General features: G+C 32.7%; 1 pseudogene; it reads right to left on the bottom strand.

Moving 5' to 3' along the window:
- Nucleotides 1-1,501: 1,501 nt before the first annotated feature.
- LOC112802872 (tripeptidyl-peptidase 2-like) lies at nt 1,502-15,844 on the bottom strand (annotated as a pseudogene).
- Nucleotides 15,845-16,715: the final 871 nt, after the last annotated feature.

The following is a 16,715-nucleotide window of genomic DNA, read 5'->3' as shown; positions in this document are numbered from 1 at the left end:
TTAAAAATTATTATTTAATTTTTATATATTTAAAGATTTTTTTATATTCTAAATCATATCTTTATAAAAATACATTTTCATATAAAGAACTATTCTAATATAAATTTAAATAATTATTTAAATATATAAATGTAATAAATAATTAAATATATATTAAAATTAAATTATATATAAAATAAATATTGTTATTTTTTTTTTACGATATCTTTTAATCTAGCAAGTTAAAGATTAATTGATTACAATCTAAAATCTATCTTAAGATTTGTTTGTCTAATGAATTGTTGTATACATAAAATTTAAACTTCATACTTATAACAGGTTAATAAACTAATTACTAGATCAACTAAAATTAGTTATTATTGCTTCTAAGTTCTAATTTAATACAAATATACAATGAAAAAATTATATAAGATAATATTACTCCAAGATACTAACATTCTTTGTTTAATTTATTTAATAAAATAAATATATATAATCCTTACAGTTGAAAAGTGCACAGTATAAAAAAAGGTCGAAGATTACGTATATACATAGATGACTACATGAGAAAGCCATTCTCAATTATATATATATATATATATATACTAATTCCATGTTTCTCACATGGTATGGTCTCTAGTCTTTTATGTATATGTATGTATATATTAATGAACGCGAATTCATTTATATAATATATCATGTACCCGAGAGAAAATTAGATTTTAATACCATGTCAAGTCATTAATTATAAGATGCAAACCTTTGATTTGAAAAGCTTAATTGATTAGTAAAGTAAGCTATGCTATCTGTGTGGCCGTGTGGGAAACAGGAAGCAAGTACTAGCCACTTTCCTTCTCTTCTTCCTTGACATTAATTTCTTCAAAAATGTTTTTCTTTTTTTTTTTAAAAAAATCACTAACCAATTAATCATCGATACAAAAATATGTATTATGCGTATACAATACATATCACATCTCATAATTGTAAGATCTTTTTTTTATTATAAATAATAAGCTGATTTTATTAGATATGATATGATATTATATATTTCATTATAATTATAAATTTAATTTAATTACATTATCTAAAAATTTATATCCAAAAATTTATATCCAAATTGGTTATATTCCGTATACCTCTGTGCAAAGTAGTTAATATTGACTTATCAAGTTATCATTCATATACACAAAATAGTTAAATTCTAAGCTTGTTCAAGAATGAAGATATATTCTTAGTTTGTTCTAATATTTATATAAATAATGTTATATATTCAAGTCTTTTTGTTAACTACTCTAACCAAATTGATCTAACATAACAAAAAGTGACTAGTATTATTCTAAGTTTTATTGTTTAATTTAGTTAAACTTAATTCATAAAAAAATTTGAATGTGTAACATTACTTTTAAATATTTATATCTAAACTGGAGTTCGAAATTGAGAAATTGTATATATATAAGATGTCTAAATATGAAGGGAAAACAAAACCCTACATCATTATTGGAGTTAAGGAGAAAACCTTATATGGTAGGGGAAGCTAATTTTATTACAAAATGAAAATGATGTTACATACACACACGTACAAACGTATAATATTACATGAATTATTCTATTCTCACAAATACAGAATATTATTGATGAAAATGGACAGTATTGCTGTCTAAAATACAATACACCCCACAGTTAAGAGGGTTGTAGAAGTTAGAAGAGGGGCAAGGTTGGAGGGAAACGGACAAGCATCCATTCTCTTTCATATGTTGCCCAATGTCTTCAACCAAAGACAGCTTCAGTTCATAGAATTTCTTCTTAGCAGGCTCTGGATCATCTTGAATTAGGTCCAAGAGTGCCTGAAATCAAGATGAGAAAAATGTTCAAATAGGATCCCTAGTGATTTATAACAACCATATTCCAAAATAAGGAGGACAATGGCTTGGAAAATAGACAAGAGAGTTGCTTCATGAGCATAGATTCTCTGAAGAATGATCTATCTCAGCACAAGTTGTGTGTTTTAAAACTTAATCAGTGTTCATTACAAGGAAGGAGAGGATACCTTCAATGCTGTACCAAGCCTTTGAGCACGCTTCTCGCGCGTTACTAACAGGATTCCATATTTTGGGGACTTGACATCAACCCATTTCTTCAATTCTCTGAAATTCTCTTCAAACAAGTCTGGATCATGTGTAGATTGGTCACCACTCGTGTCCTCGTCTTTCTTTGCACCTTCTGTATCTCCCTCCTTTGACAATATACACCAAGTCGTCAAGTCTGCCAACTTTTATTTTATAAAAAAAAAATAAATAAATGTCATCACTAGCATAATGGAAAAGTGACTCGTTTCAGGCCAATGAATCACTTTAACATTTTCATCAGAACAATAATGCAGATGACTGAAACTAACCATAGTAGACTACATAAGAGAGTGTTTCATAGCAGCATAGCAGACTCGAGAAAGAAGAAACTATGTTGTTAATCGTCATGATCATCAATTGATCATAATAATTATAGTTATGTAAAACATTATTTGAATCTTTAGGTTAAATGAAAAGTAGCACTTATGGCATACACCATATGATATCTACGGGACATGTATAAGAAAAGAAGTTAATTTGACACGCTTTACAGGGATCTCTCACTTCTTGGAGCTAATTGCCATGCAGCACTACTGCTTTAACCAATGCGACAGATTACGCAGACATATGCAATACCATCTGCATGCATGATATATGGTACTGTTTACACTAAGAGTTAACCTTTAAGTCGTTAACCAACGAAATGAAACAATCATAAGCATGGTTCTTCACTTTGCTAAGTATGCATGATAGAAATGTTGAAAGTTGAAACTGTATAGTAATTGCTTAAGAAAACATGATCAGAATAAGAATGAAGCAACTCTTACCTTTAAAGACTCTATTTCTGCCAGCGCAAGCCCCTTCTGATACAATGCCTCTGCTAACTGGTCACGGGTTGTTTCCATCTTTTTCCTGATATCCTACGGAAGAGAGATTGGAATATCATTATACGCTGTGACTTGTGAGAGTAGAAATTTCATTTCTCAGCATATAGGGGACATGAATGACAAACAATCAAGCAATATTTGATGCCATCAACATAACAAAATGGTAACAATATTTTTCACCCAACTTTTACATTAAAATAATTTGTAGTTAAATCCCTGGTGCTATATTTTTAAGGTTAGTGGAGAGTTTCATAAACCAATAACAACCAGGCTTTGTTGTCACCAATCTTGCATTTTATACAAAATAAGGTGTAAGAACTGAGAGATTTAGAATATGTTAATTGTTAAATATGTAGCCATCAACTGTTTTAAGACCGATTAGTTGTGATTAGTCTCTGACTTGCTCCATCATTTTACTGTACTTCTCAGCTGGTAGAGCAGAGGACTGAAAATCCTTGTGTCACCAGTTCAAATCTGGGTTCTATGTAAACAACAGATTACATATGTGTATCATCATACGATCTTTTCCTAACATTACGTTTCTTTGGTAACATCTGTAAAACTTGGTTATGGGAATAACTAAAAATACTGGGATAGAATTGATCACCTCTGCTTCATCTTCTGGATCATTTTTCAGTGCAAAAAATTTTGCTAATTCTTCCCTGTCTATACTGTCAATCACCTCATTTGCTGCATCAATCACCTGCAAAATGTAATAACGATATCCATAGTTATTATGTAAACACCAGCAAAAACTCCTATAGGATAAATTCTTATGAAAATAACAGTTGGACTGGCATCGAAATTTCACAATAGCTAAATCATGCTTCCAAATTAATTATAATTAGCTTTATTCCTCTAATATTCAATAAGATGGTATTACATCTTAATATTGGAAACTATTGAGTAAAGATGTCTTTTTTTTAATAAAAAAAATTAACCTTGAGTTTGGGAGATGGGAGGGAAGGTAATTCATATTAAACATTAACTCCAACAAAAAATTACCTTTTCGTCATGATCAATTTTGTCCTTGACATCAGTCCTAGAAACCAAACCTTCCAAAATCTTTGCAAGCAGTGGAGTGTATTTTGGATATTCTGACTGCAAGCAAATATACACACAAAACTAATTTGTTTAATTTGAATACAGAGAACTCAATAACTTTAGCATAAAATAGAAGGCAAAAAACAAATTTGATTACCACCAAAATAAAAATAAAACCAGACAAGTTTCTTTACTGACTTTAAGAGAGGCAGCTAGCTCTTCCCACTGTGAGCGCTCTTCATCAGTTTCTTGCTTAAGGCTTCCTAGCACATGTATTTTTGCCTCTCTTACCTGATAGGCAGGTCAAGGAAAAATTAAAGTATTACTAAAGAAGACAAAAAAATATCTGCAACATACAGGATAAAATCAACATTATAACCAAGAAATATAAGGAAATGTTGACTACGGAGGTCCCTGTATAAAGAAATGGAATAGTACTATACATTATTGAGCAAGAAGATATTTGCCACATTTAGTTTCATAGTAAATGCACCATACTTAAAGACAAAGATGCATGCATACAACACCATGCAAAATACTGCAACATTCAGAAGTAGCTGTTTTCAATAATGGCATCAACATATAGAATTTGCACTAAATAATCCCGTTGACTTAACATCAACTAGTCAGCAACTCAATAAAATAATTGTGCAAGTACTTGCCAAATTCCATCTCTACATACTTAAACGTGACTCCTTGAGTTGTCCTTGTTTAATATATTTGCGAGCAAGTAATATTACTTCATGCAATGCAAAGTTTGAATATAACATTCCAAAATGTGGATAACAATGCAATTGATTGGATTAAATAAGGGGGAAAACGAGATGAAAAGAAGGGTCTCTTTGCTTGCATACCTCTTCTGTCAAACGTTCAGAAACAGTCTTCTTGGAAGATTTGGAAGAACCTTTTCCCTTGTCTTCTTCAATCTTTTAACAAAAGACAATATGAAAGTATTATTAGATATTAAGCTAACTCATATATATAAATTGACTACAGCACAGCTTGTTGCTAATTCAAACCAGAACTTAATGTGCATGTGAAGCACAACCACAAAGAAAACAGACGTTAAGGAAGATAGCTTCAAAAGGTAGAGAGAGTAACCTTATTCGGGGGCACTACGTAAGATAGTTGATATGATGCAGGGTGCTTTTCTGGATTTTTATTCTCCCCCTCAGAAAATGACAGTTTCCCATACGAAATTGCCCCTAACAATACAGAACCTTGTGTAGAATTCTGCACAAATATTACAAACAGGATTATATATTATCAGTGGCAATATCCAAAAGGTTAACAAAGGAGAATATACCTTGGGAAGCTTATCTTTCGGTGGTGGACCCAGATAAAATCCTTCTTTCATACTATCAATAAACAAAAGTCAACATGACAACAAAAGAAAACATACAAATGTAGGCAGTTATGAAGGAATAGAAACCCATTCATACCCTGGAAATAAGAATGACGATTTAAAGGAGCCATTTCCAATCACTGGGCCATCAGGTTGAGAGAAAAAGGATAGCTGAATGATTTCCTGGAAACAGAGACAAGAAAAAAATAAATGACTACAAGGAGTTTGTATAATCTAAATTTGAATACTGTGTATTAAATCTTTAACCTCACCTGGTGTTATGATACAACCAAAGATGACTAATATGCCTATATGGAGGCATATTCAATACTCAAAATTACATACCATTTTTAAATATGAGAATACGTATTGAGAAATTTTTAATTCCACTTTTTAAGGTGATTCCTTTGATATGCATGACAATTTTAAGGGTATCAAATATCAATACGTTTTAATAAATGAGTGACTATTCTTTAAGCATTAAACCATTATCCCATAACTTTAAAACTTTTCTTAAGAAAAAATAAATAAATTTAACCCTTAAAAAAATTTAAGAACACTAGAGAAATCCCCTACTCTTAGATTTTTAAAGAAACCTTCTCTAATTTATGTATAACTATCCCATTTGCATGATTGGATATGTCATTGACATCACCAAATTGTAAATATTCAGGTAAATATTTTCAATAAACTATCCCCTTAACTTGGAATGGCTTATTGTTACCCGAGTTTATCAAGGGTCATATAATCATATGCTAGTTAAAATTCAAGAGTGGAGAAGCTTGATATACTTAACAAGAAGTAATAACTTGCGGGAAAAAATGAATTGCTAAATAAAAACAACCTTGTCTTCCAAATTTTGCTCAATGAATAACTCCAAATTCCTTATCTTTTCCAGAATTTGCACATTGTCATGCCTGGAACCATAAATTATCATCAATGTAGAATGTACCGTAAGTATAAATCTGTTGAGGAACCTAGAAATACACTAGTTCTAATACAACTGCTAGTTTCTACAACTACTTGACATGATGCTTGGTCACGATTAGTTTTCTAATAGCTACCTTACAATTCAAAATGGACGATTTAGTTACATAACAACTTCCAGAACCCTTCACCAACAAGGGGGATGCGGGCCCTTACTACTCACCCACCAAATATACTAAAGAAAAATCATGTACCTCAAATATAGCTGTAAATTGTATTCTCCCTTGGGAAGCTTTGAAGAGCTTGGATAGACATCACCAGTTGAATATACACGCTACAATCCAAACAGATAAAAAGCAACAGAGATAAATATAAGTAAAAAAGAAAGGACAAAAAAGGTTACCAAGATGGAAAAGATCTTGAATCCCCCAAATAAATGACAAATATATGTAAACCAAAAGAAAATTCCAAATATATAGAAATAAAAAGAACAACATCATTTTAGCATACATCGGTAATATATCTCACAACTTGTCACTGACAAATAATCATTACTGTTTCTCAAAATGGTAATTTAACATAATAAGCAAGAAAAAATAAGAATGTGAAAATATGAGCACAAACTATGCTCAATTTGTCATTGATGTGACTACAGAAAAAGAAACAACAAAAGTCTAAAATTGAAAAAATCCCATTCATTTTTTAAAGAAAAAAGAAAATAAACTCTAAAGTACCTTGTTCAAATCAGAAATGACATAAAATTGTGACTCAAATTTATTATCATATATCCGGCCATTGAGCAATGGTATATGAGGTTTTACTTCAGCTCCATCTTCCAATTTGATCTTGTAGCTGCAGAATTAGAATTCCAAATACTGAGAGAAGGCCATCTAAGTGATATACAGGTAATTCATAACTCACGTCAAAATCAGTGCCAGTATCTGCTTTCCAGAGGGGAGTTTGTCACGGTCTGTTGAAAGTGCACTAATCTTAGAATCCACTGGTCGATATGGAACCCTAATCTGCAAGTTTAACATATATTAGGAGTATAAGACAACCTCATTGGCATCTAAAACCGCCAGCACAAAAAAAAACAGCCAAAAAAAAAAAAAAAGAATCAAGCTTGAAAAATATAACCTTATTTAAAGCTGCTGTTGGTGTAAGTTCCTCCGATGCCAATAATGTTTCAGCATCAATTCTTACTGGTCCTTCACTACCATCAAGTGTGACTTCTTCTTTGTTGACTTTTATACCGTGAAATACAACCTGGAAATTTATGAAAGCAACAAGATGCTCAATGAAGAATAAGACAAGTACAACACATCATAATCTTGGTTTTAATTCTTTCTTTAACAAAGATCACAAATTGCCCAAGAAAAATCCATTTGCAGATGAATAAAACATGCATTCTTTCTGGAGTGTGCAACATATGAAAGAATATGAATTGTTTGGCCATGCCAATGGAGTCCAATATGTGTGTGTTTCATTCTTCTTCACGAAACGTTGCTATACCCTTACTGTTGACCTTTTCAACATTTACTATTTTAATTCCATGAAGAATTTTAGAATTATACAGATGAAAGTTTTCAAATTGTCGAGCATTATTACACAGTACACGCAACCACCGTAATAAAAAGGAATTAAGATTCATCATCAAGATCATTTTCTGAAAGAAATATGAACATAATTAAGTTCCTTGGGAAAATTTTTTCTTTAAAAGAAAAGCAGATTTTTTAATTTATTAAAAGTAAGAGTAAAATCTGTCCTAATACTGGGAGAGGAAAACATATTCTTAGAAATAATAATTGTGTTACCTCGAAATCCACAATGGCAGTCTCATCACTCCCTATCCCACTTGACCAAAATTGAGAAATGACTAGTTCCAATGTTTGACCGCTTACAACCTTAAAGGCAAAGGTTTTGGTGACAGGAGAAGGAAAGGATACCACTTTTTCCCATGACAGAGGTCTTTGAAGTGGGCATATCTGGACATCGAAAACATGTCAAAGAAGATCACCATAATTTGACCTTGTTTTCAAGTTGCATGCTGTACCTGAACAGCGTCCACATAAAATTTTCGAGCCGTATCAAAACCAGAAGTTTTCATTGTTGCTTCAACCCAAGAAGCACCGTGCGGCACTTCTATGTATCTTCTTTCAATATGGCCTAATGACAAACAAAATAAACCAAACGAGTGTTAGAAAATGTACTGTAAATGTGCTTGTCTATTTGGGATAAGATTAATATATGGATTGGGCTTATGGGTATGAATAATAAAACTTGTATTACACTCCTGCTAAGTCTATATCCCGTTACAAATCTCTCACACACATGCACTGAGAATAAGTATAATTCTTTGATTAAAAAATCTAGAAACTAGGCCAAAATTGTGAATGCTGTGATAAACAATCTAAGACACTACAGTTTCCAAAAGCATCAGATATACTGGGAAGATATTTTGGTTGGAATGCATTATGCAGAGGCTGATTTATTTAATAGACTAATTCACACCTGGCTGGAATATCATCTTCGAAAATGAAACTCTTGGAGGCTGACTAGTTACAGCATGGGGCTTGGTTATGGTAATTGGTATTCTAAAAAGAGGACCACGCCATGGTGCTTTGCAGTCAATACCATAGACCTCATAATAATGAAGACCATCACCTAGATTGGAAGGATCAACAACTACACTGGAAGAGAAAATAATTAACTTGTAAGTAGTCATAACAAATTACAAAGTTGCATAATTCAGCAGAAAGTTGAAATAGAACAGAAAACAAATGAAAAATTTTGTTCTATGGATTTACATCACTTTTTCCTTACACAGTTTAAAGGTTTTGGATCACGTAAAAAAGCAAAGATTCTATGGCAATCCGCAATTTTTTACAGTGCTCTGGTGCATATGAATTGAAAGGAATTCCAGGATTTTTAATCATTCCTTTCCAACAGTTGATTTCAGTAGGGATGAGATAATTTCTTTGGTTTCAGTAGGGATGTTACATAGCTATGCTTTTCATGTCTTATTTATACCTTTTATATTCAGGTGAGGATGACTTATAAAATTATAAATATTATGATAATATGAACTGATTAACAACGCCGAAAAGATTACAATGGTAACATTGTTTCACTCGAGCAAGAGAGATTAGCATTTTAACCACAACTGACACCTCACACTCACAATTTCCACTCCCAAAAGAGCCATTCATAACGTAAGATATTCCATCATGAATAATTATTAATTTGTCAAACAGCTGCATCTAAGTTGCAAAAATGTAACAGCAATCAAAGTATGTAAGTGATTTCAGATAATTTTAGCAACACTTTAATTGTAAATTGTGCCAATATATGTAGTATGAAAACTAACTTGAAGGTACGGCCATTATGAATGAGCAGCAAATAGTCAGGGACCTTCACAACTGCTGGTTCAGTAGAACGCAATTCAATACACTCCTCAAATGGAACCAAATCCTCAAAGTTGCTGGCATCTTCATGAAATTTTGCATCAACTTGAACTATCCACTGTCAATAAGTACAACAAAAGTTAGAAATAAATAAATCAATTACCAGTTGAAATTGCAAATGCCTCATGCTCAAATTTACTGAACAATATACAATATACTTATTAAACAGCAAGTATTATACTAATGCACGACTAGTATACTAATTACATATTTTCTATACCAAGTTTCAATATCAATCAATGCAAAGGAGTTAATAAAATTTCATTAACTCCACAAAAGATTCCTACATACACTTTCTCTTTTGCCTTTAGTTGTCATCTTTGCAAGCAAGGTAGACTACTACACTTGCATGAAATATGGACAAGTTGACCCAATTTTGTATCCAATTATAGGTCACCAGTACTTGGTTTCACCACATTTAAAAAGTTTAAAAAACACGACTAAAAAATATTCAATCAATTAATGTCGCACCTCTGTAGATTGTCGGCAAACACTAGCCTCCCGAAGATAGATGCCGCGTGATGAAGGATCTGCCACCAGTAATCATACAAATTTTCCAGTATTTAACACTTGCCCTTCATTTAACTCCAAGACAGTTACACATAAACTATCTTAAATTTTATCGTTCCCTTAACCTTGATTGTGCATCAATTCATATTAGTCACGTGACACTACATGGTCAATGCACCAATCATTCAAAGATGAAAGAAATCTTGAACTGCTTAACGGTGATTGCCAGTAATTTTTTAACCATGCAACATTTAACAAACATGAGATTTTTAGGCCTTAATTAGTCTAACCATTTTATTTTTCTTTCTTAATTCTGCCAAATAATTTTTCATGTTTTTCATATTCATAGCAGTGTAACTTTATAACTAATTATAGAGTGAAATAAAGGAAGTTCTGACTCAATTCTAGGCAAGAAAAAGTTCGTTTCATGCAAGCTATGTGGAAATTCACATTCTTTTTTGACAACCTTCACCGCATGTAACATAAGGTCCTGGAACATATATTTTCTCCGGAAAACATAATCACCTCTAGTCAATAACATACTGCATTTTCTACAACCATAAATAAAGGAAAGCCAAAAAGATAATACCGTTCTTTGTAACAAAAAAAAAGGGAAGGTGAAATGTCCCTGTAGACTCTACACTTACATGTTTTTCCACTTTGCTGGATATTTATTTGATATCTAACACACGGAAAGTTTTGACACTTCTTTATATATTCAAAAGCCCTGTCGTTGAGTAAATCATTTAAGTTAGTACAGATCTTATAAAATTACAACTTACTATAATTTCATAAAAGTAAATATTGGGAGTTATCTAACTTGTCAACTTGCATAAGGCCTTGTCCAGTGGATAACTTATCCTCAGGTAGATCACCTATGGGAACAGCTGTGTTCTCAAGGGCTCTCCTAACGGTATATGGACTCACAGAAATTCCCTCAGCCTGCATGCAGAGCCAACACATCATAAAACTATATATACATTTGTGCAAAGTAGCAACAACTAAATAAGATAAGCTACAAAATGACCATATCAAATAACCTTCATTGCACTTATGAGCAATGCAGTTCCTCCACAAGCTGACGGAGATGCCATTGATGTCCCATTCATGAGCATACGTCGTTGAAGAGTCCAAGTAGGAACAGGAGCAACAGCACCACCAGGGGCGCTCACACACACCCCAAGGTCTCCATCAGCTGTTGGCCCTCGGCTAGACCTGCAAAGTTATCTCCATAAATCATGCAACGATGCAAGACCAGAAGAACAAAATTAAAAATAGAAGGGTATAGAAGTTTATCCAGTTAGAAGATTTTTAGAGAAGCAAATGTACCAAGTGTATTCAAGCCCCTCAGATGGAGGTTCGACAAGACAATGGGCACCTGCAGCCATTTCAGGAGAAACATATGCACCAATACCTATGATACTTGAAGATGTACCACCAGGTGCACCAACAGTGCTCAGACCTGGCCCACTATTACCAGCACTGCTCACAAATATCAAACGATGCTTGTTCACCACCTAACCAAAACATAATAACTTAGAGAATATGAAAAGGCAAAGAAAATACATGACAGGCGTATTTTAAATGCAAGTGTAGAAGAATACTTCATTCACAAGGTCAACAAAGCGTCCATAATCAGGCAGTAATGTTGGTTCACCATAACTCATGTTGATAAGATCACACTTGTGCTGAAAATGAAATGTCAAATGGTCCTCACTTAAAGCCTTAAACAATGGTTATTTTTAAAAAACAAAATGTTAAAGAAAAATCACATTTTAATTATCAGAATATCCAGGATAATCAGAAAAAGAGGACATTCGTAGCACCTCAACAGCAGCTATCAATGCTCGAATCAAACCTGTGCCAGTTTCCATTGAACCTAAGCGAGAATCCCCAATTTTACAAGATATTAATTGTGCGCCAGGTGCAACTCCATTTAACAAGGGCTCCTGAAAACAACACCATATATCAACAGTTATCCTGTTATGCGTAGGAGTTCCATTTTATGGGTAATATTATACATCAGTACCTTTGGGTGGAAAGCAGAAGCAATACCAGCTACATGGGTGGCATGGGATGAGCAGTCTGTTACAATACTTAACACATTTCCATTGTTATAGACGTTAACAACAAATGTACAAGCATCCAATTTGCTGAAGACACCATACTTCCTCTCAATCCTGAAAGAATACGTTGTCATAGTTACTGATTTTTTACATATTTAACATTTTAATCTCATTTAAAAAATAATAATAGCCAAACAAACAACAATCTTATTTCTTAAGCAGTAGTTAGCTAAACTAATTTGTGACCATCTCATCTATAATAAAGATGGGGACATACTGAACTCTCCCAATAAAATTATCATGTTGATCCTTTTCTTGAAAATAATTATGTTATCCGTCAATAGAGGCTACTATTTTAAATAACACCAGCAACAAAATGTACCTATAATTAGTTAAGGGTACAAAATTAGAAAGCTTCCCACATTCTGGATCATCCTCAGACTCTGTGTGTCAAGAGCAACCCTCCAGACCTCTCCATCATGCCATACAACAGCATCTACAACAGGTCCTTTATCATCGTAGCTCTGAATAGCATTAACTTTTCAAAGTCAGAGAAGAATTTATATATTATATGACAACATTTTGGTGGGGGAACAAAAAAATAAAAGTATCTTATAGTGACTACCATATACCATTTTACCAATATCATCATTTTAATACTTCCTAGTGTCCTATAACAGAATATGAACTGAAATAAATAGCACATTCCCAGTTTTTGAGGACTGGAATGAGCAGAAATGCCCAAAGAGTGATGAAGTAATGCAACATGCTGAACACACACCTCAGATTGCCTTTTCAGAAGATCAAGCCTATTCTGGAGATCTTCACGAGCCCTTTTAAGTTGTGCATCCTCCACCTTGATATGTTGCTAGAAAATGCATAACATTTTGAGTTACATGGAATAGTAACGTAAAATGTAAAAAAAAAAAAAAGTAGTAGGAAGAAAGTTATCGTGCAGTCCGTAGTGCTTGTTTATATCCATTGGTTTCGTTCCTCTTTTTTTCTTTATTTTTTCTTCCCCTTAAGAAACACTGGTTACTATAGCAGGCTAAAATGTGGAAAGAATAAAGGTAAGAATTACCACTTTATATTTTCCAAAATCCAAATAAAATGGAATTCAAGAAAAATATATTAAGCTAATAAAATGAAATAAGAAAATCTTCACACAACTCATGAACTGCATTCCTGTGATACCTACTAAACCCAATGCAGGGTATGAGTAGATCATATCTAATTCAGATTCCACCATTCTAGCATGTGTAAGAAGATTAACCTGATCAAAATCTTGAAGCTGTTTTACAGCCTTAGCAATTTCCTCCTGGTTTTTCTCGTCCCACTTTTTCTTTCTTTCTTTCTGCCAGTGAACATTTCATAAGAAGAAAAGGGAAATTAGATCCATTACCAAGGGTAAGAAACTAAAAAGAAGACTCAATATTTCTCAAGATTGTGATTCTACCTTCAAACGAGAAGTCAATTCTTCTGTAAAAAGCTCATAAACAAATTTGTAACCAATATGCCATTCACCAGAAGGATTTTTCCATGAAGTATTGATGATCAAAGATGCCCCTGTTCAACATTTTTTCATGGAACTCTAACCTCAGACAACAGCTTAATAATTGAACAGTTTAAGTTCATTGACTAACAAGAAAAAGGGAAAGCATGAAGAAAAAAGTTGTGCAAAAAAAAAAAGACAATTGCATGCAAGCACACAAAGTGACAAAGAGGGAAAACAGAATGGAGAAAGAAAGAACGCAAACAATTTGGAGGAGGAAAACTTAAAGGGCTTCTTGTTATAACAAAGAATAAAGAATCACCAAAACTGTTTGAAAGAGTATTTTCTGATCTTTAATATTAAAACACAATAGAACAAATGTGTTCCGAAAATATGAACAAGAAGAGCATTGTTAATAAGTTTTAAATTGATATCTTGTGATAAAAATTTAAAATTGTATACAGCCTCATTATTTGAAGAATGTCAGACCATCATAACTTGCATATAAAGGCTATAAAAATGGTATATAGCCTCACTAGTTGAAGAATTCAGACCATCATAGCTTGTATATAAAAGGTATTTAATACTCCAAACCACTAACCTGATGCACCGGAAATACAACCATCAGCATCAGCCTTCACCACCTTTGAGGTATCAACATCTCCACTGCCAGAACTGAAGATACAAAAAAGCAACATACATTTATTTTAAAAACTAATATAAACTCAAAAGTTATCAGCTAAGAAACAACAACAACAACAACAACAACAACAAAAGGTTTTCTTTGTACCAATCAATGACATCAAGAATTTTGGGTTTCCCATCTGAGGTAACCTGCAATCCAGCAGCGGCCGGGTCTACGCCAGAATCTGTAAACATGCAGATCGAATAATTGAACAAACTTGCACTATCATATGAAACTGTAACAAATAACACCAGAACATAAAAGTACACCAGAACATGCACACCAAAATGCATTTTAAAACTGGAAAACTAGATCCCACAGATCCAGTAGCTGAAAATTAGATTGCCACCAAAACAACTTTACATTATTACTAGTATGTAAAATTCATCATTTAATATAAGGAAACAGGATAGATGAATCTGATCATGAAGACAACAGGAAAAAGAAGAAGAGCAATAGTAATGCAAGCTTAATAGTGCACTGTAGCATGGCTCATGAAGTACACAGCACGGAAAGCAAGTATATGATACATTCATCACATGTAAGTGTATATTGAGTTATTGACACAACGCAACACATCAACAACATCGAGTTTTAGTAATTAGAAATACTAATAAGAAATGAAATGTTCCTTTTTTAAAAGCACTAAACGAAATAAAATACTCTGTATCTCCTCCTTTATTTCAATATCATTGTTGTATTCAGCTTTCATTTATAGCATAGCTCAACAAATGCTGCAAACAGAGCTAACTACCACATCACTAACACTATCTACCATTAACAACTAACTACTCATGCAAGCTCAATAACTCTTAGTAGTAGTGGAGCAAAACAAAGTGCTATACACTTAATTAATTTGAAAATTAACAAAAAGGAAGTAAAAATAAAATTGAACAGAAAAAGTTGAAGAAAGTGAGAATGAGAATAAGGTCAACACGGAGGAAGAGAATACCGAAGATGGCGATGAGAACACCGCGGCCATCGTAGTTAGGGTGATCTTGGAGGAATCGATCGACGGCAATCTCCTTCTTAGGCATGAGTGAGGCCAAGAAGGTTGACTCGTTCAGCTTGAAATCGGAGGAAGCATCATCATCATCGTTATGTTGAGGAGTGATTATTGAAGAACAAGGCATTGGCTTAGCTTTTCTCTGTGAAATCCAATCCCTAATTAATCAAATCACAAGAGTGTGTAGCTTCCTCACTCTTCAGTAGTTCAGTGAGTGTAGTGTCTGTTGCAGTGTGTGAAGATTAATGGTTATGATTACGATGATGAGGTAGTTGGTAGTAACAATAATCGAAAGAGAAGAAAGTGAGGATCACGTGTTATGACTCTCAATTTCTGTAATCTGAATCTGAATTCATTCATGTGCATGTGACGTGGACTTTGGTTTACGTGCTGTGTTACGACACGTAATCACCCTATATATACGACGTGGCCTCAGACGTGCCACGTATTCCACTAACCAACAATCTAAATTCTAAAATCAATTTTCATTCTTATTCATTGATTCATCATGTCCACTCCTTTCACAAGCAGAATTTAAAGACATTACTCTTGTTTTTATTAAATTTTATGTGAAAATGTTAAATAATTATAACAAGAGAGTCATTAACAATAAATCATTTGTAAACAATTAAACATTCACTTTTTTATTTTAAATTTTGGCTCTAGTGGAAGAGAAATTAAGATGAATAAATTATTTTTGTAATTAAATTAATATTATATTTAATTAAATATAATATTATATTTAATTAAATTTAATATTTTTGGCTCTTGTTTTTTATTAAATTTTTTGTAATTAAATACAATATTATATTTATATCACTGTTGTGGCGACACACACGAAGGAGTCTTCTTCTACACCACAGCTTTGGTGGTTGAACGCCGCAATTCTTTGACTATGCTTTGTTTCTGGAATAGTGATTAATAATTGTTATTAATACTTATTACCACTAATGAATTCATATTACTATTCTCAAGAGAAATTATTACAAAAATTAATTAGGTTTAGAAGTCAACATGACAACATGTAATCAAATCAATAAGCAAACCAGATATCTCAAATGTCACTTCTATTACTTGCACCAAAGTGACAGCCAAACTTATGATTTTACTTTTTTTTTTTAAGTTACCTGAACATACAAAAAATTATAAACAAAAGCAAAATAATCTGAGACTCCAAAATAAAAAAATAAAAAATAACAAGCAAAATGAACCGTAGCTTAGTCCATATATAAGTCTGCAGCCAC

The sequence above is a fragment of the Arachis hypogaea genome, chromosome 5 (assembly GCF_003086295.3).
Source record: "Arachis hypogaea cultivar Tifrunner chromosome 5, arahy.Tifrunner.gnm2.J5K5, whole genome shotgun sequence".
Taxonomy (NCBI): Eukaryota; Viridiplantae; Streptophyta; class Magnoliopsida; order Fabales; family Fabaceae; genus Arachis; species Arachis hypogaea.
This window is presented reverse-complemented; position numbering and strand designations above follow the sequence as displayed.